The sequence below is a fragment of the Schistocerca piceifrons genome, chromosome X (assembly GCF_021461385.2).
Source record: "Schistocerca piceifrons isolate TAMUIC-IGC-003096 chromosome X, iqSchPice1.1, whole genome shotgun sequence".
Taxonomy (NCBI): Eukaryota; Metazoa; Arthropoda; class Insecta; order Orthoptera; family Acrididae; genus Schistocerca; species Schistocerca piceifrons.
In genome coordinates, this window is record NC_060149.1 from 365,107,233 (window position 1) to 365,133,740 (window position 26,508).

The window sequence follows — 26,508 nt, forward strand, 5'->3', positions numbered from 1 at the left end:
GTCTTCGGAGTTTCTAAAGCTATTCGTGCTCTATGATGACAGTAGTTAGTGCCATCCTGTGGAGATAATTAAGCCCTGGCTGGACATCAGTTCAGAGATACACTGGTTAGACAAAACATTATGACCACTGCCCATCATGACATTGTATGCCGCACAGTGGCATTACGGGCATGTGATGCAGTAAAAGTGTGTAAGCAGAGCAGATGTGGGTGGGAGATCACCCTAACAAAGGTGTGGGCTGCAAATGAGGAAATCCATTGAATTAAGCAACTTTAACAAACGGCAGATTATTATTATGCAGGGCCTGTGAATGAGTATCTCGAAAATGGTGAAGCCAGTCAACTTATTATGTGCAATTGTCGTGAGCATGTACAGAAAGAGGTAGAAGGACAGTGGAACTATCACGAGATGCTAAGTGATTGGCCATCCCTGACTCTTCACAGAATATGGGGTTTGCTGGCAAAAAAGGTAGATTCTATTTTTGTGTTAACAGATTGTGTTTTGTTTACTGTCAACCTAACCTCACTTTCCTGTGTCCTGTACGTGTGGTCAGTACAATGTCTAATCGTGGTTGTAAAAACTCTGCTGACAGTTTTTGTTACATTGGTGGTGAATTTGTGATTAAAAAATACCAAAGAAACATTACAAACTTTGTGAAAAAGGTTTATCTATCATACTTTGGATCCAAACTTGGTGATCAAGATAAATATTGGGCGCTGCATAAGGTATGTTATTTGTGTGTTGAGGATCTGAGAAAATGGTCCAAAAATGAGAAAAAAAGCCTTTAGATTTGCTGTTCCCATGATATGGAGGGAGCTAAGAAATTATTCCGATGATTGCTACTTTTGCAGTGTTGATATTACTGGCCATAATTCGAAAAATAAGAAGATAATAAGCTACCCTAACCTTCCATCTGCCATCCGACCAGTAGGGCATTGTGTAGATTTGGCAGTTCCTGAACCACCAGATGATTTAAATTCTATTCCAACAGAAGTATTTTCTGATGTACAATGTGATTTACATGAACCAGATGATGATGAATTACATTGTAATACAGATAGTCTTAGAGCCCAAATTGTTTACTCAGACTGAGCTTAACGATTTGGTTAGGGATCTGGGCTTAACGAAAGAAAAAGCTGAATTGCTTGACTCTAGATTAAAAGAAAAGAACTTATTGGCAGTTGGAACCAGCATACACATGTATAGAAAGAGAGAGCAGCAATTTTCCAAGTTTTTTCAACTAGAAGGTGATTTAGAGTACTGCTCAGACATTCCCAGTCTGATGAATGAGTTTGGTATTGAATACAAAAAGGAAGACTGCAGGCTGTTTATTGATTCATCCAAAACTAGTCCTAGAAATAGTGCTAAATAAAATAGGCTATTCTGCTCATGGTTGGATGATATGTGGTGAGCTAAAAGTAACATGCATGCTCCTTGGTCAGCAAGGTGGCTTTACCAAATTTCCATGTTTCTTGTGTGAATGGGACAGTAAGACTAGGGATCATCACTGGTGCAGGAAGAACTGGCCTGTGAGGGAGTCTTTAAAACCTGGTGGGAAGAACCTTCTATGCAAAAACCTTGAAGATCCAAAAAATGTACTCCTACCACCTCTAGTACATCTAAAGCTAGGCGTAATGAAACAGTGTGTAAAGGCTTTGCCTAAAGATGGACCATGTTTTAAGTATCTCTGCTAAAAGTTTCCCCACCTTTCAGAAGCTAAACTAAAAGAAGGTGTCTTTATCAGACCTGACATTAGAAAATTGATCTTTGATGTTAACTTTGAATCCACAATGACCTTAAATGAGAAAGAAGCATGGGAATCATTCAAGCAAGTCATTACAAAATTCTTAGGACATGAAAAACACCCAGTATATGTTTCTATTATAGCCACAATGTTAAAGAAGTTTAAAACTTTTGGATGGTTAATGAGCCTGAAAATTCACTTTCTGAACAGTCACCTTGATTACTTCCCTGACAATATGGGAGATGGTAGTGAGGAATAAGGAGAACGTTTTCACCAGGACATTAAAGTGATGGAAAAATGCTACCAAGGCCACTGGAACACCAACATGATGGGGGGACTACTTTTGGTCACTCATTGAGAAGTTCAGCAAGTGACTCATTGTAGAAAAAGCTACAAAAGAAGCTTCGAAGAAAAAAGAGAAAGAAAATACAAACCAATTCCAGCTGACAAGTGAAACCTCTATTAACACACATCATTGTTTTAAGCAGCTTACTGTAAATAGAGACCATGCTTATGTTGTAACAAAGCGTTTCATTAATTTCCCTGTTTACCGTATAGCATAGGATTTTTATACTATATAATAAAAAGCATATTGCTCAAAAACTATGGATGATACAAAAAAACTAAGGCTATATTTGGATTCTGCTCATAAAAATCAGCTATCAAAGTAAAAAAAAACAAATGTTTGCCTGTGTTATTTATGCGAATTACATGACTTGTGTGTAGACTTCTAATGACACATACCTACACAAACTGTCGGATACCTGATACGCAGAATCAGTGATGTATTTAGTTACGAAGAGTGACAAAAACCTCTTAAGCAGGTGATCATAATGTTTTGGCTTATCAGTTTATGTACATCTCATCTTGGCATTCTAAATATACAGCCATACTCTACAAACTGCTGGAAAGTGTATGCCAGGGAGTACTTTCCATTGTACAACACATTGGTTATCCTGTTCCATTCACATATGGAGCTTATGGCTGCTTAAATGCCTCTGTGCACACTGTCTTTAGTATAATTTTATCTTTGGATACCTACAGGAGTCATATGTATGAGGCTGTTGTGTATTTATGGATTTTTCACTTAATAGTTGGCACTTGTCTTCAACAGGCTGCTACTTAAGGTTTTTCAGCGTTTTCATGATGCCCTCCCATGTGTCGGACAGACCTGTAACCTTTCATGCTGCCCTTCTGCGTATACGTTTAGTGTCACCTGTAGGGTGTAATTGATATGGGTCCTCACACTTGAGCAGTATTGCAGGGTGGTTTGCAGGAATATTTTCATCAAATCTGTTTGTAGGCTGATTGCATTTTCCCAATATCCGTCCAATGACCGAAGATTACTGCTTGCTTCAACTACAGCTGAGCCCATCACCTCAAGTGGCTCACAACTCTGTCGTGAGAATGTGTGTGGCGAGTATGGGGCCCCAAGCTATTGCAGGATGTACCTCCTTTTCTGTGATGCAATCTGTCATCTCCTTCCTTCTGTTGTTCTCTTTCTCATGGTGGCTACCTTTGATGTTGACATGGCTCCGTGGGCACTCCCTCCCTCCCTCCCTCCCTCCCTCCCTCCCTCTGTCTCTCCCCACCTCCCCTCTCCCCCCTCCACCTTTTGACTGAAGTAATTTGTTTTTCCCTCTTGGGTTTGACCTTTATTTTCCAAATTCTTCTGTAGTGTGGACTGACTGGGAAAGAACACCTTAAATAGCACCTGCTGCAATCTTGTAGATAATTTGCGCACAATCCTCCTGGGGCATCAGGACTCCCTGCAACGACCATCATGCCAGACTGATTTCACTGCAGCTGAGTGATGCCTTTGGGGAGAGCCCTTGATCCGAGTAGTTGGCATCAGGGCAGATGTTTCACATGTGAAACATATTAAATTACATCACAACTATAGACATTCTTACTAAGTTTCCTCTTCAGGTAGAAATCGAAAGTTCAATGCAGACAGTTACAGCCCTACTGCTTTCCCTACATTAGCTGCTCTGTAGGAAGAGGGACAAATCAGATGTCTAGGAGCGAAACAGTACTTTGAGTATGGCCCGAGGAACCATCCACAGAAACCTTATGTTCCAGACAGGCAAGGAGTTACGAGCTAATCTTGAATGGCGAGACATACATTTTGTCTGACATTTCCATAAAGGTCTCGGAGATAATAGAATAGATACAGGCACCTTTATCTTAGCCTTTGAAGCGAATGTTGTCCCAGAAAAAGTGAATCTCGGTGTACACACATGATGTGAAACCTTACGTCCCACTGCCCATGAGGTGCTTTCGATGCTTGCGCTTTGGTCGTATGTTGTCCCTCTGCACAGCAGACTGAAAATTTGTTAATTTGGGATGATCACTCTGCAATGGTAGTGCTTGTGAATGACCACCTTTGTGTGTCAGTTGCATAGAACACTGTCTTCCACATTCACTGGATTGCCTAGCCTTCAAGAAAGAAAAGAAAATTCATGAATGTAAGTCTATTGATAGCCAGTCGTATACTGAGGCATTCAAAAAATATGAACACCTGCACCCCATTGATATGATGTCCAGTTGTCCAGAAGTCCATTACGTCTGTTTTGCAAAATCAGTTCTCCCACCACCCTCCTCTCTTGTGGTTCTTGCAGCACCTTGTTTGAGGACCAGTCCCCACACGTGGCTGCAGGAGCAGCATCCTCCTCCATCTACCAGTGACAAGGCTCCCTCTTGGAACCCTTGTCCCTAGAGACGCACAGCCCGATGCCAGCCAGTGGCTGAAGGAACCGCAACTTGGGTGTCCCAGGGGCGCCTGCTCTTCATCAGCCTCCACAGTCATCACAGATAGGCCCTCACAAGAATCCTGTCCAAAGTCTGAGGGGAAGGCCCCATGAGATTCTGAACCAATGCTCTTTGATTTAATTCCACAGCATTTGGTGACATGCAGTGATCCTGGCACATGAAGACTCTTGGCCCAGTCATACCTAACCTGGACACACACATTATGATCATTCAGTGGAACTGTAGTGAATATACAGGGTGTTTCAAAAATGACCGGTATATTTGAAACGGCAATAAAGACTAAACGAGCAGTGATAGAAATACACCGTTTGTTGCAATATGCTTGGGACAACAGTACATTTTCAGGCAGACAAACTTTCGAAATTACAGTAGTTATAATTTTCAACAACAGATGGCGCTGCGGTCTGGGAAACTCTATAGTACGATATTTTCCACATATCCACCATGCGTAGCAATAATATGGCGTAGTCTCTGAATGAAATTACGCGAAACCTTTGACAACGTGTCTGGCGGAATGGCTTCACATGCAGATGAGATGTACTGCTTCAGCTGTTCAATTGTTTCTGGATTCTGGCGGTACACCTGGTCTTTCAAGTGTCCCCACAGAAAGAAGTCACAGGGGTTCATGTCTGGCGAATAGGGAGGCCAATCCACGCCGCCTCCTGTATGTTTCGGATAGCCCAAAGCAATCACACGATCATCGAAATATTCATTCAGGAAATTAAAGACGTCGGCCGTGCGATGTGGCCGGGCACCATCTTGCATAAACCACGAGGTGTTCGCAGTGTCGTCTAAGGCAGTTTGTACCGCCACAAATTCACGAAGCATGTCCAGACAGCGTGATGCAGTAATCGTTTCGGATCTGAAAAATGAGCCAATGATTCCTTTGGAAGAAATGGCGGCCCAGACCAGTACTTTTTGAGGATGCAGGGACGATGGGACTGCAACATGGGGCTTTTCGGTTCCCCATATGCGCCAGTTCTGTTTATTGACGAAGCCGTCCAGGTAAAAATAAGCTTCGTCAGTAAACCAAATGCTGCCCACATGCATATCGCCGTCATCAATCCTGTGCACTATATCGTTAGCGAATGTCTCTCGTGCAGCAATGGTAGCGGCGCTGAGGGGTTGCCGCGTTTGAATTTTGTATGGATAGAGGTGTAAACTCTGGCGCACGAGACGATACGTGGACATTGGCGTCATTTGGACCGCAGCTGCAACACGGCGAACGGAAACCCGAGGCTGCTGTTGGATCACGTGCTGCACTAGCTGCGCGTTGCCCTCTGTGGTTGCCGTACGCGGTCGCCCTACCTTTCCAGCACGTTCATCCGTCACGTTCCCAGTCCGTTGAAATTTTTCAAACAGATCCTTTATTGTATCGCTTTTCGGTTCTTTGGTTACATTATACCTCCGTTGAAAACTTCATCTTGTTGCAACAACACTGTGTTCTAGGCGGTGGAATTCCAACACCAGAAAAATCCTCTGTTCTAAGGAATAAACCATGTTGTCCACAGCACACTTGCACGTTGTGAACAGCACACGCTTACAGCAGAAAGACGACGTACAGAATGGCGCACCCACAGACTGCGTTGTCTTCTATATCTTTCACATCACTTGCAGCGCCATCTGTTGTTGAAAATTGTAACTACTGTAATTTCGAAAGTTGTTCCGCCTGAAAATGTACTGTTGTCCCAAGCATATTGCAACAAACGGTGTATTTCTATCGCTGCTAGTTTAGTTTTTATTGCCGTTTCAAATATACCGGTCATTTTTGAAACACCCTGTACCATCTCCTGTCAAAACTACAGCACCTTAGTTCCTCCTCTTCTGCAATTTGCATTGCTTTACAAGAAATACACAATATCAGTGACCATTCTCCAACACTTCGTGGTTATCATGCATACTATCTCCAAGAGGGCATCTGGAGAGGTCTGTATATTAGTTCACACAGATGTGGCCAGTGAGTGGATTTTCCTTTGTACCACATTGAGAGTGATAGTGGTGCAAGTGCAAACAAGCTGAGTGATCACCAGTTGCAACATTTAGATATCTTCGAGCTGGTCACTTCCTTGCCTTGAATTGTCCACCTTATTGCAGCGACCCTCTCCCCCCACCGCGCCATCCTGGCCCCGCTTTCTCTCCTACTTGGGAATTTCAGTGTGCACCATCCCCTATGGGGGAGCACAACTTCGTCTTGTAGGGGCCTTCTGCTTGACCAGCCTCTTACTCACAGTGATTTGTCTCGCTTCAGATATAATACTGCTACCCACTTCAGTGCTGGCTGTGGACCGTTTTCAGCTGTCGATGTAACAGTCTTTTCCCCCCACTCTTGTGGCTTCACTGCATTTGTGATAACACGATGACATTTGAAACAGTGACCGCTTTCTGGTGATCCTGTCGCACCCTTGCTGTTGTCACATGGAGCAACTATCACACTGGGTGTTTCAAAAAGCCAACTGTTAGCTGTATGCTTCTGTTGTTACCTTCACCCTCTCTGTGTGATATTGCATCCACGAGGTTTTGCCACATGTCTCTGATATGATCACCCATACAGCCAGAACTGCTGTCCCCCTCTCTCTAACCCCATCCATTGCCGGCAAGTGACATTGTGGACGACATTGCAGTAGGTGTTCAGGATCACTGTAGTGACCTGCACTGTTTTGAAAGACATCCTTCACAGACCGACCTCGTCACTTTAAAGTGACTTGATGCTAGGTCTCACTATATAAGTAAACACAGTAAGGAGAAATTCTAGGATGCTAGGTCTCCTCTCTGGGAACATCTGCCTCTTCGTCCCAGGTGTGGGCAAAGCTCTGTAGTCCTGTGGGCTGACAGCAATCAACAACTGTTTTGGCTCTCTTATCCAGCTACCTTTCTACTGTAGAAACAAGTTGAAGATGTCCCCTTATGTTCTCTCCCCCTTCCCCTCCCACCGCCATAAAACCGAGTGGTGTAATGAAACTTTTACCAGTTGGGAACTGCTCCAGGCTCTTGCTTTGTCTCAAGACATGGTCCCAGGCCCTGATTAAATTCATAATCAAGTGATCCAACAGCTGAATGTTACCCAAAGATTACATCTAGTCAGGGTCTTCAACTGTATTTGGCTCAGAGGTTTCTTCCCTTTGCAGTGGTGATATATAAGTAGTATCATATTCTCTATCCTTAAGCCAGGCAAAGCACCAATGGCTCTCAAAAGCTACCAACTGATCACCCTAACCAACGTGCCCTACAAACTACTGAAAAGGATGGTTGCCTGCAGATTATTCTGTGTTATAGAGTCTTAGGGCCTTTTTTCCTCCTATCAGTATGGTTTCCACAAGGCACAATCCACAGCTGATCATCTCATCCTGTTGGAAATGCCAACACCTCATTACAGTCTTTCTTGACCTACGTAAGGCATAGAATACTGCGTGGCACCATCACATTTTACTTATCCTCTATGACTGGCTTTTGAGGTTCATTACCATTTTTTATTCATCAGTTGTTATCCTGTCCGTTTTCTGGGTTTGAGTTGGTATTTCACTGAGCTACCCATGGGTGCAAGAGAAGGGCACCCCACAGGGCTCTGTACTAAATGTCACTCTTCCTTACCATTCTCCATGGGCTAGTGGCCTTTGTCAGGCTGCTGTATGTTGAAGACTTTTGTGTTTAGTACAGCTCACATTCTGCAGCCTCAGTTGAACGCCAGCTCCAGGATGCCATCCGATGAACCTCTGTGTGGACCCTTTCCCATGGTTCCCAAACATCTAAAAATAAGAGGGTCATGCTTTTCTGTTGTCGTAGTGCAGTCCATCCCGTCCCAGAAATCTTGCTTTAATACCAAGCACTTGGTACTTGTTGCAGTCTCCTTTTTTGGGCCTTTGGTTTGATAAAAAACTGACTTGGCTGCTCCATATTCATAAACTACAATGTAGTTGCCTGGGGAAGCTTAACTGTCTCTGCTTTCTTGGCCACACCTCTTGGGGTACAGATCATGCTACTCTTCTCTGTATTTACTGGTCCCTGGTCTCATCCCAACTGGATTATGGTTGCCAGATTTATGGCATGATGGCGCATTTGGCTTTGAAATTGTTAGACCCAGTCAGTTGTCATGGAGTCCATCTGGCCATTGGCGCATTCCGGACTAGTCCTGTAGATAGTCTCCTTTCAAAACTGGTATCTGATCTGTTCTGTTCCAACAGTACCAGCCCTTGCTCTCTTGGTCTGTTGGTAATCACCCTTCAACAATTTCCTGATCACCTATTGTGTCCCTTTCTTTTTGCATGTGAGGGCTGTCAGCCTCCTGATATGCACCCGCTGGTAGGATTACCAGTTGGAAAGTGCCTCACAGCTCTCTGCCAGGATATCCACCTTTCCTCCCTGGAATATACTCCCAGTGTTTTCTCGCACACTCCCACCCCCTTGATTGGTGCCCAAGGCACGGATTAGGACTGATGTATTTCAAGGCCCTTGTGAGCCCCCACGACTTTCAGCATCTGTTCCCATTAAGTTCTTCAGACGTTTCAGGTTGTTACCGTCTTTTATATTGATGGCTGTAAAATCTGCTGGTCTGGAACACTATTCATTGCCAGGAATGTGTAGTGTTTTTACAGCAGGGCTGGTAGCCATTAAGATCACTCCACTTTATTAAACAGGCCTCCCTTGATTGTGTTTAATATGTAGTGACTCATAAGCATCTTCGGGCCATTGACCATTATTACTCTTGTCATCATGTGGTCTCTGCTGTTCATTACCTTCTCACTGAACTCAGTCATACTGACCGTTCAGATGTTTTTGTCTTGGTCCCAGGTCATGTGGGTATCCCATGGAATGAACTGGCTGACCATTTGTGGGTGCAAATATGACTTCTGCTCACTTGGAGATGGAATGATATGTGGTTGGCTACTGCCCCCTGTAATAAACTCCGCACTTTCGTAGAGACAACTGAATGATACTCTTTCTTCTGTTCCTCCTGGAAGGAATCCACAGTCCTATATCACCTCTGCATTGCTCATACCAGGCTAACTCCTTGCATTTTACATAACGAACCACCCCTCTTTTCTGGCTGTCCATGCAAAGCATGGCCTTCAAATTCCTTGCCTCAAATATTGGCATATTCATGGACAGTTGAACTGGTTCTCCATTTTCTCAGTGAAAGTTTTTATTTTCAGATATAAGGTTTTAAGCAGCAATCAGGGAAGGAGGCAGCTAGGGATTGAGGTGTCTCCCACTGTGTGCTGCGTCTGAGGGCCCCCAACCCTCTGACTCTGTTTTAATTGCTTTTAGATACAGTTTGTCTCCTTTCCCGCCACACCCTATTTTCTATTTCAGAGGTAGCACTCTACATCTACAACTACATCGATACTCTGCAGTCCACATTACAATGTGTGGCAGTGTGTACCCCATACCACTACTAGTCATTTCCTTTACTGTTCTATGTGCAAACAGAACAAGGTAAAAATGACTGTGTATATACCTCTGTGTGAGCCTTGATTTCTCATATCTTATGTTCGTGGTTGATCCTTATGTGCAGTGTATGTTGGAGGCAATAGGATTGTTCTGCAGTCAGCCTCAAATGCCTGTTCTCGAAATTTTCTCGATATTATTCCTCAAAAAGAACATCACCTTCCCTCCAAGGATTCACATTTTGGTTCCCAAAGCATCTCCATACCTGCCTCTGAATTGCTTTGATGTCTTCCTTTAATCCAACCTGTACGGATCCCAACCACTTAAGCAGTACTCAAGAATATGTAGCACTACCGTGCTGTATCAGTCTCATTTACAGATGAACCACACTGTCCTAGAATTCCTGCAATAATCTGAAGGCTACCATTCGCCTTTACTTACACATTTGTCACATGCTCATTCCATTTCATATAACTTTGGAACGTTATGTTCAGATATTTGAACGATGTGACTGTGTCATGCGGTGTCAGAATATCATGGGTTTATTTTCCCTACTCGTCCACATTAACTTACATTTTTCTACATTTAGAGGTAGGTGCCCATTCATCACACCAATTAAAAATTTTGTCTAAGTCATCTTGATCCTCCTACAGTCAGTCAACTTTGACACCTTACCGTACACCAAAGCAACATCAGCAAACAGTCTCATATTGCTGCCCACTATGTCTGCCAAATCATTTATGTATATAATAGAGGGAAACATTCCACGTGGGAAAAATATATCTAAAAACAAAGATGATGTGACTTACCGAACGAAAGCGCTGGCAGGTCGATAGACACACAAACAAACACAAACACACACACAAAATTCTAGCTTTCGCAACAAACGGTTGCTTCGTCAGGAAAGAGGGAAGGAGAGGGAAAGACGAAAGGAAGTGGGTTTTAAGGGAGAGGGTAAGGAGTCATTCCAATCCCGGGAGCGGAAAGACTTACCTTAGGGGTAAAAAAGGACGGGTATACACTCGCGCGCACACACACACATATCCATCCACACATATACAGACACAAGCAGACATATTTAAAGACAAAGAGCTTGTGCAGAGAGGTCAGTCGAGGCGGAAGTGAAGAGGCAAAGATGATGTTGAATGACAGGTGAAGTATGAGTGGCGGCAACTTGAAATTAGCGGAGATTGAGCCCTGGTGGGTAACGGGAAGATAGGATATATTGAAGAGCAAGTTCCCATCTCCGGAGTTCGGATAGGTTGGTGTTGGTGGGAAGTATCCAGATAACCCGGACGGTGTAACACTGTGGCAAGATGTGCTGGCCGTGCAACAAGGCATGTTTAGCCACAGGGTGATCCTCATTACCAACAAACACTGTCTGCCTGTGTCCATTCATGCGAATGGACAGTTTGTTGCTGGTCATTCCCACATAGAATGCATCACAGTGTAGGCAGGTCAGTTGGTAAATCATGTGGGTGCTTTCACATGTGGCTCTGCCTTTGATCGTGTACACCTTCCGGGTTACAGGACTGGAGTAGGTGGTGGTGGGAGGGTGCATAGGACAGGTTTTTACACCGGGGGCGGTTACAAGGATAGGAGCCAGAGGGTAGGGAAGGTGGTTTGGGGATTTCATAGGGATGAACTAACAGGTTACGAAGGTTAGGTGGACGGCGGAAAGACACTCTTGGTGGAGTGGGGAGGATTTCATGAAGGATGGATCTCCTTTCAGGGCAGGATTTGAGGAAGTCGTATCCCTGCTGGAGAGCCACATTCAGAGTCTGGTCCAGTCCCGGAAAGTATCCTGTCACAAGTGGGGCACTTTTGTGGTTCTTCTGTGGGGGATTCTGGGTTCGAGGGGATGAGGAAGTGGCTCTGGTTATTTGCTTCTGTACCAGGTCGGGAGGGTAGTTGCGAGATGCGAAAGCTGTTGTCAGGACTGGAGCAGATTCGTTTGCCACGAAGACCTAGGCTGTAGGGAAGGGACCGTTTGATGTGGAATGGGTGGCAGCTGTCATAATGGAGGTACTGTTGCTTGTTGGTGGGTTTGATGTGGACGGACGTGTGAAGCTGGCCATTGGACAGGTGGAGGTCAACGTCAAGGAAAGTGGCATGGGATTTGGAGTAGGACCAAGTGAATCTGATGGAACCAAAGGAGCTGAGGTTGAGGAGGAAATTCTGGAGTTCTTCTTCACTGTGAGTCCAGATCATGAAGATGTCATCAATAAATCTGTACCAAACTTTGGGTTGGCAGGCCTGGGTAACCAAGAAGGCTTCCTCTAAGCGACCCATGAATAGGTTGGCGTACGAGGGAGCCATCCTGGTACCCATGGCTGTTCCCTTTAATTGTTGGTATGTCTGGCCTTCAAAAGTGAGGAAGTTGTGGGTCAGGATGAAGCTGGCTAAGGTGATGAGGAAAGAGGTTTTAGGTAGGGTGGCAGGTGATCGGCGTGAAAGGAAATGCTCCATCGCAGCGAGGCGCTGGACGTGCGGAATATCTGTGTATAAGGAAGTGGCATCAATGGTTACAAGGATGGTTTCTGGGGGTAACAGATTGGGTGAGGATTCCAGGCATTCGAGAAAGTGGTTGGTGTCTTTGATGAAGGATGGGAGACTCCATGTAATGGGTTGAAGGTGTTGATCTACGTAGGCAGAGATACGTTCTGTGGGGGCTTGGTAACCAGCTACAATGGGGCGGCCGGGATGATTGGGTTTGTGGATTTTAGGAAGAAGGTAGAAGGTAGGGGTGCGGGGTGTCGGTGGGGTCAGGAGGTTGATGGAGTCAGGTGAAAGGTTTTGCAGGGGGCCTAAGGTTCTGATGATTCCTTGAAGCTCCGCCTGGACATCGGGAATGGGGTTACCTTGGCAAATTCCTAGAAGTTCTGACTTCCAGCCATGCATCTCAATCCTTCTTAAAAAACCTTAATCCTACTCCCAACATCACCCCTGCTGAAGCCCAGGCTATCCGTGATCTGAAGGCTGACCGATCCATCGTCATTCTTCCAGCGGACAAGGGTTCCACGACCGTGGTACTTGATTGTCGGGAGTATGTGGCTGAGGGACTGCGTCAGCTTTCAGACAACACCATATACAAAGTTTGCCAAGGTAACCCCATTCCCGATGTCCAGGCGGGGCTTCAAGGAATCCTCAGAACCTTAGGCCCCCTGCAAAACCTTTCACCTGACTCCATCAACCTCCTGACCCCACCGACACCCCGCACCCCTACCTTCTACCTTCTTCCTAAAATCCACAAACCCAATCATCCCGGCCGCCCCATTGTAGCTGGTTACCAAGCCCCCACAGAACGTATCTCTGCCTACGTAGATCAACACCTTCAACCCATTACATGGAGTCTCCCATCCTTCATCAAAGACACCAACCACTTTCTCGAATGCCTGGAATCCTTACCCAATCTGTTACCCCCGGAAACCATCCTTGTAACCATTGATGCCACTTCCTTATACACAAATATTCCGCACGTCCAGGGCCTCGCTGCGATGGAGCATTTCCTTTCACGCCGATCACCTGCCACCCTACCTAAAACCTCTTTCCTCATCACCTTAGCCAGTTTCATCCTGACCCACAACTTCCTCACTTTTGAAGGCCAGACATACCAACAATTAAAGGGAACAGCCATGGGTACCAGGATGGCCCCCTCGTACGCCAACCTATTCATGGGTCGCTTAGAGGAAGCCTTCTTGGTTACCCAGGCCTGCCAACCCAAAGTTTGGTACAGATTTATTGATGACATCTTCATGATCTGGACTCACAGTGAAGAAGAACTCCAGAATTTCCTCCCCAACCTCAGCTCCTTTGGTTCCATCAGATTCACCTGGTCCTACTCCAAATCTCATGCCACTTTCCTTGACGTTGACCTCCACCTGTCCAATGGCCAGCTTCACACATCCGTCCACATCAAACCCACCAACAAGCAACAGTACCTCCATTATGACAGCTGCCACCCATTCCACATCAAACAGTCCCTTCCCTACAGCCTAGGTCTTCGTGGCAAACGAATCTGCTCCAGTCTGGAATCCCTGAACCATTACACCAACAACCTGACAACAGCTTTCACATCTCGCAACTACCCTCCCGACCTGGTACAGAAGCAAATAACCAGAGCCACTTCCTCATCCCCTCGAACCCAGAATCCCCCACAGAAGAACCACAAAAGTGCCCCACTTGTGACAGGATACTTTCCGGGACTGGACCAGACTCTGAATGTGGCTCTCCAGCAGGGATACGACTTCCTCAAATCCTGCCCTGAAAGGAGATCCATCCTTCATGAAATCCTCCCCACTCCACCAAGAGTGTCTTTCCGCCATCCACCTAACCTTCGTAACCTGTTAGTTCATCCCTATGAAATCCCCAAACCACCTTCCCTACCCTCTGGCTCCTATCCTTGTAACCGCCCCCGGTGTAAAACCTGTCCCATGCACCCTCCCACCACCACCTACTCCAGTCCTGTAACCTGGAAGGTGTACACGATCAAAGGCAGAGCCACATGTGAAAGCACCCACGTGATTTACCAACTGACCTGCCTACACTGTGATGCATTCTATGTGGGAATGACCAGCAACAAACTGTCCATTCGCATGAATGGACACAGGCAGACAGTGTTTGTTGGTAATGAGGATCACCCTGTGGCTAAACATGCCTTGTTGCACGACCAGCACATCTTGCCACAGTGTTACACTGTCCGGGTTATCTGGATACTTCCCACCAACACCAACCTATCCGAACTCCGGAGATGGGAACTTGCTCTTCAATATATCATCTCTTCCCGTTACCCACCAGGCCTCAATCTCCGCTAATTTCAAGTTGCCGCCACTCATACCTCACCTGTCATTCATCATCATCTTTGCCTCTTCACTTCCGCCTCGACTGACCTCTCTGCACAAGCTCTTTGTCTTTAAATATGTCTGCTTGTGTCTGTATATGTGTGGATGGATATGTGTGTGTGTGCACGAGTGTATACCCGTCCTTTTTTACCCCTAAGGTAAGTCTTTCCGCTCCCAGGATTGGAATGACTCCTTAACCTCTCCCTTAAAACCCACTTCCTTTCGTCTTTCCCTCTCCTTCCCTCTTTCCTGACGAAGCAACCGTTTGTTGCGAAAGCTAGAATTTTGTGTGTGTGTTTGTGTTTGTTTGTGTGTCTATCGACCTGCCAGCACTTTCGTTCGGTAAGTCACATCATCTTTGTTTTTAGATATAAATCATTTATGTATATAGAGAACAACTGCAGTTCTATCACACATCCCTGTGGCACTCCTGATGATACCCTTGTCTCTGATGAACACTCGCTGTCGACAACAACATACTGTGTTTTATAACATAATAAGTTTTCAAGGCATTCTCATATCTGTGAACCTGTTCCATGTGCTTGTACCTTGTTTAACAGGCTGCAATGGGGCACCATGTCAAACGCTTTCAGCAGGTCTAGAAATATAGAATCAGCCTGTTGCCCTTTATCCATAGTTCGCAGTATATCATGTGAGAAAAGGGCAAGCTGTGTTTCACATTAGTGATGCTTTCTAAAACCACGCTGATTAATGGAGATAAGCTTCTTGCTCTCAAAAAAATTTATTATATTCGAACTGAGAATATGTCAAGGATTCTGGATTTTTGTCTGTAATTTTATGGGTCTAAAATTGTCTCTTCTTATACACAGGAGTCATCTGCGCTTTTTCCCAGTGACTTGGGACTCCGTGTTGGCCGAGAGATTCACGATAAATGCAAGCTAAGTAAGGTTCCAATGCAGTCGAGTATTCTTTGGAAACCTTAATTGGGATTCCATCCAGAGCTGGTTACATATCTGTTTTCAACTCCTTCTTTTGTTTCTCTACACTGGGGATGCTTTTTACTGTTGTCCAAACGGGAGTCAGTTCGATGGTCAGACAATGGTATGTTTGTATGATTCTCCTGCATGAACAATTTCTTGAATGTGAAATTTAAAACTTCAGCTTTGCCTTTGGTATCTTCAATTGCCACACCAGACTGGTCAATAAGTGATTGGGTAAAAACCTTAGACCCACTTAGCAATTTCATGTAGAACCAGAATTTTCTCAGATTCACTGCCAGACCTTTTGCTAAGGTGTGACGGTGGTAGTAGTTGTGTGCTTCACGTGTAGATCTTTTCACAGATGCATGAATCTCTTCTAACCTTTGCTTATTATCACTTGCATATTCTCTTTTGAACCGAGAGTACAACAGACTCTGCTTCCCCAGCATCTCATGAATAATGGATGCTTTTTAACGCCTTGACTACACTGGAGAAGGAGTGAGCCGACTGTGGGTGGGGTGACTTCTGGCACATGCAGAGCCCCAGGAATGCCCACCTGTTGCATTACCGGTTTCTCTCCTCTTGTTTTTATTATTGATGATCTGTTACATTTTCAACCTTCTCACTTTTACTATTCTGAATCTACCGACATGAAGATGTTCTTTAGTTGCCTTTGCCCTTCACTGGGCTCTGGCAGGTATTGGACGCATGGTTGGGCTTTTCTTACCATTGGTTGAATCCTGGGAGACCCCTCATCTGCTCTGGCATATGTGCTGACCTCATCCATACACTTCTCTACAAATTCTGTCTAAGATCTGGCATCAGTTTTACCTTCAATGCCTCAGTCTTGCTACTGTTACATACTTTCATAATCAGAATATGTACTTCGTGGACATCTTTTGAGGGTCTGATGACCCAGCTTTTTAGTCCCTTAACCTCTTATCAACTAGCCAACAACTGAGCCCATATTATCATTCCATTTCATATCCCCATAAATTATTACATATAGTACTTGTATGAGTTGACTGATTCCTACTTTACTTCTCTGATTTAGACATGGATACTACTATTTTTTGAGTCCACAGTTTCATATTTCTGAGCATTTGTCACAAGTTTCCAAATTTTGCACCATTTTGGAATCTTGTCAAATTCTGCCAAGATATTTATGTAGCTTTTTTTTCAGATAGTACTTCACTATAGATAACTGCATCTTCTGCAAAAATGTCTGAAGTTAATGTTAATATGTCATTGACATAAAACATGAACATCAAGGGTCCCAGTTCTCTTCCTTAAGGGACAAATCTTCATTTCATTCACAAATTTGATTTGATACACCATATTATCATACTTTCATTAGATTAATGTGATACTGAATGAAATGCTTTCTGGAAATTGAGAAATACTGTGTCTACTTCACTGCCTTAACCCAAATAAGGTTGAATTATTGTTTGTTTGCATTTTAATGATAACATTAATTAATCATTTAATTATAACAAATGTCACATAACAGTTTTACACTTTTTGTTTGCACGGTTTTTGAAAAATACACCAGCTTTCTGAAAAGACTTCATCTGTATATACAGGCACTTAACACAATGTTTCTCTTTAAGCATCAAATCAATACTGACTTATTATTTTGTAAGGAATAGTATGAAACAAGAAACATGAAGTGGTACATTATATTTAATGCACTGTGTTGTAGTTTTTTGTGACATTGATGACAGTGAAGAAGTTGTTTCTCCTTTCTCAAAACAGGATCTAGTGCCAAATCTGTGACATAATGCTCTTGCTTGTCATATCTAGAATCAATTTTTGATCATCTTCCTCTTTGCAAAGCAACATAGTAGTTTCATTCCAGAATTGCAGTGATGATTCTCCAACAAAATGCCATGTGGTCCAGTTATCCTCCATGTAGAGCTGCCATGTGTTTTGCTCGGCTACATCGGCAGAATGTGCAGTAATGGGGAAGTACTATTTCTTATCCTGATAGATACTCTAATTTGGTCAGCTCTGCCCATAAACTTGTTGTAATGGTAAATGATTCTAGGTTGTTGAATTGCTATCCATTCTTTCTGCTGGTGTGAATGTCACATTACTGGATGATGAGAAACAAAATAGCTAGGAAACATTTCTTTTCCTCTTTAGAGCAATCACCAAACATCTTCCTATTGGCAGCATACTGATTTGTGTATTTCACCGTGATGCTTATAACATCACTGTCAAAAAAATAGTTCAAAATATTCTAATGGCGCCCTCAGTGAGTGTTTTACAGCACTCATTTGTGGCAAGACTGCAATTGTAGTTGGAAGTGGCTGTTTTGAATAGTGATACTTATGATATGGTTTAGTTAATTTTCTTCATTTTAGTGCTGCAGAATTTCTTTGTATTACAAAGGATACTGTAGCAATGGATGTGAAAGGCGAGCAAAGCTCTACATCAACTGTCATTACTTGCATAATTTGTCAAAAGTAATGGATTTGGAAATTTTATGTTGTTAGAGAGATCTTTATTGCAAATTGTGGCTGGAGGTTTCAACTGACTTGCTGGAACATTGGAGCTTTCTCATTACCAGAGTATTCATCTGTCAGATAATTTGTAGCATTGATAGATGCAACATCCAAACCATTTTCAGCCATGCCATCATTAGTGTTCTGGCATTTCAAGAAAGTCATCTAATGACACCCATTTTTTGCAGATAACTGTGCAGGAAGTGTACATTTTTGTTTATATCAGCATTACTTTTCACAGTTATTTACTTCTTTCTACTGAATTTTATTTTCTTAACAACAAAATACGAGTAATCCAATTGAGGAAGTATAGCTTATAAAGCAAATGTTTGCAGAAAGGATTTTTATTTTGGTATTTATGAAATGGCAGTAACATAAATTTTTATTCTCAGCTCTGATATATCAGACAATGAAAATCCATGCACCCTGAATAATGATAAATACAATTTGTAGGATATTATAAACATTTTAGCAACTTATAACAGTATAGTATGCTTTAGTAGCTAAAATATAATACAGACACGTGTGTCCTTATGTTACAGCAGAAGAGAAAGGGCAGAAAATACTGTATTTGATTTTGGATGCAAAGGGCTAATGTCCTCCTTGAAGGATGTGCTTAAACAGACAGTTGCTGAGGTTACATTGGACATGAAAGTTCTCATATTATCCTTTATTATATTAATAGGACATTCTGTGAAAATATGTAAACAGTTATTCTTCTAATACAGAAATTATATGTACCCATCAACAACAAGGTCAGGCAGATAATCCATTTTCAGCAAACCAAGTTTTCTCATGCACACACAATAATATTGACTCAAAAAGGAAAGCTAAATGTTGTTTTAAACTATGGTCTGACTGAGTTAGATGAAGTGTATATTAGTATGTAGGAAAGTAGAAAAAGTAATAGTATAAGAAGTTTTAAGCACCTCTGCCGAAATCCTTCCTGAAGGACAACAGTCGTATCTTGGTTACCATGGTTGTCAGGACATCATATTAGAAAAACACAAGTTGTGTTGTGTATGACCAATGTTTTCAGAATCCTTGATGGTTGGCATGGAGAGCATTCTGTTCATGATATAACATTACATTAAGCTCAGAATATGTTCAAAAATTTTACAACAGATAATGCCAGTAAAGTTGGATGGTAGTTTTCCTTATCATTTCTGCCTTCCTTCTGATAGACAGTTGTGACCTATGCTTTCTTTCAACCACTGGGTGTACTTTTTTTTATTTGAGGGGTCTGTGGTATATTATGGTTAAAATAGGGGTTAACTCAATTGTAAGTTTTGTGTATAGTGCAATAAGGATTCCATTGGACCCTGGAGCATTAGTCAGTGTTGGGATAGTTTGTCCTCAATGCCACTGGCACTAAAATCTATATACTAAATAGGGTATGCTCATCAAAAATAATGTTGATAATTACAGTAAAAACAGCTCTATCCACAACTATGAAACAAGATTTAGACAGAAGTTGTGTGTTCTGAGAAAAAGTGAACATTAAACTCAAAACGGTATTTTCTTTCAAGATATAAAATTGTACAGTATCTAGGCCAATCAGATTGAAGAGGTTGCTGAAACTTAATTTAAAAGGCAATTAAAAAGTACCTGTTACACAATAGCGTATCTACAGTGAAGGATTACTTAGATAACGCAAAGTAGTGGGTTTGGTAAAAACTGTAACAAAAGTGGTTGTTAATAATAATAGAACATCTGGCATTGCACAGCACACTTTCTCACTATTACACAGGTTTTTTCCCTGGGGGAAAAAAATAAAAAACTAAAAGTACACGAAAGCTATACAGTGTATATACTAAAATCTTTTATCTACATCTACATCCATACTCCGCAAACCACCTGACGGTGTGTGGCGGAGGGTACCCTGAGTACCTCTATCAGTTCTCCCTTCTATTCCAGTCTCGTATTGTTCGTGGAAAGAAGGATTGTCGGTATGCTTCTGTTCCTCAGCTCAGTGTTGGGGGGATGAGTGGGAGAGGGGTTGCGGACATGGTTTTTCAGACAAGCAACTGGGAAGCTGCAGTAGACAAAGTGGAAACCATACACCTTTCTCATGATTCTGTAATCAGCTGATATTGCATGTAGTGGTACATTACAAAATAACATGTATGTAGAGTGTATGGTGATCCGTATAGATAAATTAATGAACAATATAACACTAGTTTTCTATATTATGAAGTAACTTATTTGCAAGAGTGTATAAATAAAATAGTATTCTACACCATCGATAAACTGAATGTGGTTGAGCTTTTTTAAACATGCTGGCCTTGTATTCGGGAGGGTGGAGGCTCCATCTGGCCATCCGGATTCAGGATTTCTATAGTTTGCCAAAATTTCTTCAAGCAAATGCCGGAATAGTTCCTACTGTAAAGCTACAGCTGACTGTCTATCCCAGCTTTAGGGAAGCAGATGTATAAGTATGTAAATGCCTGCATATGTGTTCCTTAAGGTCTCATACCGTGACATGTGCAGTATCCTTGTAAGAGTAATGCATGGAAGAAAGAAACTGCCGGCACTCGCCATCTCCCCCCTCCCCCCCTCCCCTCCTCCCTCTTGGCACCCGTGTCTTTCAATATCTACTTCTGGTACACTGCTCAGTATTTACAGCCAAGCTCTTTGACCTGTATCAGGCCACGGAATACATCTGGTGACATAGCCTTTTCAATTGTGTCCTCTGCTCAGACTCAGTGCACTTCAAAGTCTATGTGCGCGGTACACTGCCCATCCCTTAGTGCAGCGGGTCCAGGAAAACTGTCACTTGCTCACTCTTGGTGGAGTCAGTGTGATGTTTCTGTGGATTCCTGGTCATGTCTGCCTGCCAGGAAATGAGGCTGCTGACGCTGGTGCCAAGGCTGCAGTCCTCGTACCTCAGCCCCCAAGTACCTATATTCCCTCTGATGATCACTGTATTGCCGTCTATCAGAAGCTGGTGTCCCTTTGGCATTAGAATGAGCCCCAGCTTACTAAGCCTCTCCCAGTGGCTTGGGACAATCTCCTCTCAGCCCCTCTGCTGGGAGGAAGTCATTTTAACTGGCTGCGTATTGGGCACTGCCTTCTTAGCCATCGGCATTTGCTAAGTGGCGCTACCCCACCACTTTGTACACATTGCGCCCAAGTTTTAACTGTCTGCCACTTCCTGATTTAATGCCCATTTTTTAAATGTTTATGTTCCCGCTTGGGTTTGCCGTCTGCTTTATCGGCTGTTTTAGCAAATGACATGCGGGCTGTCGACTGTGTTTTACTTTTTATCCCCCAAAGCAGTATGATGAAAGCCATTTAATTTTTAGTTTTGGAGCTCAGTTTCTGTATGGTGTCTCTTTTTAGCCCTTTTTCCACGTGCCTGGTTTTAGCTGTCTTCTATTATGTAAATTGGGACTGACGTATAGTTGTTTTTTTAACTCCTTTCTGTCTTTGTGTTCTATAGTTTTGATTTTGGCGCGTATGACCCAATTTGTTTTTTTGCATCCTAAAGCAGAACAAAACCAAAAACCAAACCCCACACCCACCCACTACTACTACTATTACTATTACTATTACTATTACTGTTACATCACTCATCTATGGAGTAGTGTGAGAATTAAACTGGAATAGTACACCTGGAACCACCTTTGAAAAGGAACATTTGAAAACATAGTTCAGTATTTCTGCTTTTGCTTTGCTGCCCTCAACTTCATTTCATTATCTGGACACTAAACAGGAAATCTACCAGTAATAATAATAACAATAATAACAATAATAACAATAATAATAATAATAACAGCAACAAACAAAACAGCCAGTCTACACCCACATGTCAGAAATGTACTAAGGAGGTGCATCTTTTATATTGTAGCTCTGTTTATTGTGCAATTTCTGGATACCAGATTGGTTTGTTTTGTACCAGACATATTCAGAGAGAAGTGGCTCTTTCTAGTAGAATTTCTACAGTGTAATCCTGAACTCCATCGACAGAATTTCTGAGGTTGTTCAGAGATACTTTTTTGAGTATTTTGGTATAATGTTCCCAAGGCCTCTAGTGGCTTGTTACAGAGTAATGGCATTTTTGTTTGTTTTATTCCCACTCCCCTCCCCCATTTATCTTTGTATCTGTATTGCACTGAAAGTAATTGCACAACAGTGAAATTGTCATTGGTTGGAAACAAACTTGTTCCATTCACTCGCAGTACTAGTTGTTGGCGATTTTCCTAAATCACTTCAGGCAAATGATGGGGTGGTTCGTTTGAAACGGCATGGCTGACTTCCTTCCCCACCCCTCCCTAATCCAATGGGACCGATGACCTTGCTGACTGATGACCTCGCTGTTTGGTCCCCTCCCCCAAATCAACCAACCAACCAACTAACTGTTGGCAACAGTAGTGACTACTTTATTCTTCACTGTAAAGCGTGCATTCAATACTGCTCGGGTCTGTGTCTGGTTTGTTTTTCTGCCACTGTAAATTATACAGTAACAGTTTTATGAGCACTATGGAAGAGCTTACTGATGAAGAATTGGCCAGTATGCACCTTTAGTACAGTTTCACTTAATGCAATGGAAGAATGGCCCTATGGAGCTATGCTGAACTGTTCTTCTAGTAACAGAAACCACATCACAATATTTTGAACTGTATGTAGTTGCATATGAGAAACTAGATCCTTTCATGTTACAATAATTGTGTATCAAAAGCTTTTTAATTGTTGTGAAAGTATTTGCACAGAAACAAAGGTAATTAGGGTAACAAACTGAATAAATCATAACTACATTATTACTCGGTCACAAGCTACTGAAGACCATGCGTCCCTTACACCCCATTTTCGGAAGATACGCTTCTGAAACTGTGTCAGAGGTAGAATTCACCCTTTATTCCCATACCTGCGCATTGGTCCAACCCAAGTCCTTTGGATATAAAGAAATACTCTGTTTTGTGGAGGCCATGGTTTACAGCTTTTATGTTATTGTTATCTTAAATCATATTTAATACTCTCAAAGCTGTATATCAGTGGTGTTTTGTGAAGTTAACAGTTTGTTGTACAAAAGATCATTATTATACATCATGTAATTCCATAAAACTTCCTCCTTTGTAACACAATTTTAAAAAAATCATTAATATATTTGTGTGGTGTTGTAGTAAATTCTCCTTTATTATAATATTTTTTATAGTATATGAAGATACATGAGTATAGCGTGTGGTGAAGACTGAATCTAGTAGTTCCAGTAGTGAATATGACCATATATGTTTCTGAATGTCACATCGTGATCCCGAATAAAATATTTCATGAATGATTTGATGAACTTGTGAATAAATTTAAAAATGAAAATACAAAGTCTGGCAAAAAGAAAATTCACTAGAGAAAACTAAAATTGCGTGGACATGTAATAGTTGGCCAGTACTTACTTTCAGGAGGTGAAAATCCAGTACTGCGAATAGAAGCATTTAAAAATGAAAGAAGCTGTTTCTAGCTTGTGGACATACTAGTCTCTTCCTCATAGATTTGGAGGGTTAGATAGGAGGAAACAAACACACACACACACACACACACACACACACACACACACACACACAGAGAGAGAGAGAGAGAGAGAGAGAGAGAGAGAGAGAGAGAGAGAGAGAGAGAGACCTGCTTGTTTCGGATACAAGATATTTTTATTTTTATGTGTGCAAACTGCTTAAGTGTTATATCTCATTGATGATAAACTCACAAAACTACAGTGCATACAGTTTCCAAATTCCATAGGCCTCAAAAATATAAATACACTATAAAGAGTGTAAAGAGACTTAAACAGTAGTCTTTGGAAGCATGCCGAAACAACTGTCTAAGATCTTCAGGTCGTTCCATTGATCTCAGTTTGAATATGAGTACTCTGTATATGGTTCAGCAATGGCAAACTGCTTGTAGATAATAGGAGGAGAGTCTTATCAAAGAGTGAGGCCATATTGAGGAGGCTGAAGATCATTTTAAATCTACTAGATTATGAAGGAAATTATAATTCAGAATATGTAAAAAAAATGTACATTTTTAAAAACATTTTAAGTGTGGCAGTTGTGTGTTACTGTACACTGATCAGTCTAAAAGGTGCTATCCTGTGGCTGCTTACTAGTGTTGGCTGAATGCATCTATAAGACTTGCTTGTAAACTAGGTAGATTTACAAACACTCTCCAGGGCTTAGAAAAGTGAGAAATGATGAAAGCAAGAGTGAGTTTTACTGTCACATCGACATCAAGGCTATTGAAGATGGAACCCAAACTTCGATGGGAGATAGATGATCCATGCACAAAAATCTTTCATTTGCAAAATTACTTTATTTGTGTTATAGCAGAACATCACATCCTCAATGGACAAACCTTGAAGTGGTGGGGGTGTATGAATTAGGCAATGTTGATGTGTGTTCCAGTTCTGTTTAATTTGTTTCATTGATTTAACAAAATAATGTGAAGCTCTTACAGTGATAAGTCAACTGTTCTCATTTTGTAATAAATTACAATGTGTGCTGTGCCTTACTCAACAGTAAAATTGATGTCGTTGACCACAAAGTTGATATAATTTTTTTCTGTGTTGCAAACAATGTAAGAAATAAAATATTTAAAATCATAATACAGCTATTTTCTAACAGGATTTTCTAATCAAACTGTCATTTTATTGCAGTTGACAAGACTCCTGAATGGCCAACTGATTTTTTTTTTTTCTTTTTGTGGGACGTAGCAAATGAAGGTCGTCATGACCAGCAGTAATCAGTTAATTGACTCCTGTTTGTAAGTATATTCTTCTTTGGCCATATTATATATGCTCTCCCCCTCCCTCTCCCTCCTATGCCTCTCCCCCCTTCCCTGCCTCCCCCCTCCCCTGCCACCCACCCCCCTCCCCTGCCACCCAGCCCCCTCCCCTGCCACCAAGCCCCCTCCCCTGCCACCCACCCCCTCCCCCGCCTCCCAACCCCTCCCCCGCCTCCCACCCCCCTGCCCCGCCTCCCACCCCCCTGCCCCGCCTCCCACCAAAAACTAAGCTTGCCAGAGATTTCAGAGGGGGTCAATCTGATTGGACTAGTACTATCCCATAACTACTTTTCTTTTAATGGTAAAATCTACCAACAGAAAGAAGCTTTAACTATGAGTAACAACATGTAAAGCTCCTGGCTGACATATTCACCAACCACTTACGAAATAAATTTTTTGAAGGGAAAAATAAACTTGTTTGAAAAACTTTATATTACACAAGATATGCGGATGACGCTCTACTCCTATCTGATGGCACGAAAGACAAACTTTGAGCTTCTTACAGTATTCATTTCACTCCACAATAAAATAAAGTTCACAACTGAACACAGAACAAATCAATTCATAAATTTCTTAGACCTCACAATTGTTAATGAACAACAAAAACATAATTTTACAGGAAACCAATCTGCACTGATATCACAATACATGAATCATCACACACACACACACACACACACACACACACACACACACACACACAAGCGTGCTGCATTTAGATCCATATAGAACAGGGCACACACACATTACCTTTGGAACCCAAAGCATTAACACAAGAAATTGATATGACCAAAGCAACTGCAGTAAACAATGGGTATTCAAAATAATCAGTGGACACTCTATCCAACAAAATAAAGGCCAACATCAGGAACAGAAGCACTACAAGAATAAAAACTGACACAGCACATTTCTTCACAAGTATTCCCGATTTAGACACAGCATCACAAAAATTGCTAACTTACTTAGAAACACCAATATTAAAACAGCATTCTTCACAAACCACAAACTTGATCATGATTTACCTCACACAGTAAACACAAACACCTCAATAACAGAATATAGTGGAATATATAAATTCCAACATAACAGCTGCTCTGCATTTTACATAGGAAAAACAGGAATAACTTCCCATACATGATACAAAGAACACACTGATGCTTTTAGGCTTAACTACTTTGACAAATCCACAATAGCCACCGAGCGAGGTGGCGCAGTGGTTAGACACTGGACTCGCATTCGGGAGGACGACGGTTCAATTCCGCGTCCGGCCATCCTGATTTAGGTTTTCCGTGATTTCCCTAAATCACTCCAGGCAAATGCCGGGACGGTTCCTCTGAAAGGGCACGGCCGACTTCCTTCCCCATCCTTCCCTAATCCGATGAGACCGATGACCACGCTGTCTGGTCTCCTTCCCCAAACCAACCAACCAACCACAGTAGCCAACTACATGTACATTAACAGGCACAGAGTAAGTGACATCCACAACAGCTTAACTGTACTCGACTTGGTAAAAAAGGCTTTTCAAATTCTTAAACATTGCTGCAAATCTGCAA

General features: G+C 42.4%; 1 protein-coding gene across 1 annotated transcript in view; it reads left to right on the forward strand.

Annotated features, from left to right (window-relative positions):
* Positions 1–26,508, forward strand: part of LOC124721980 (catenin delta-2) — a 193,089-nt gene that overhangs the window by 24,339 nt on the left and 142,242 nt on the right. Inside the window, 1 exon segment of the mRNA XM_047247147.1 lies at positions 24,828–24,934. The gene's annotated coding sequence lies outside the window, so the exon portion shown is untranslated.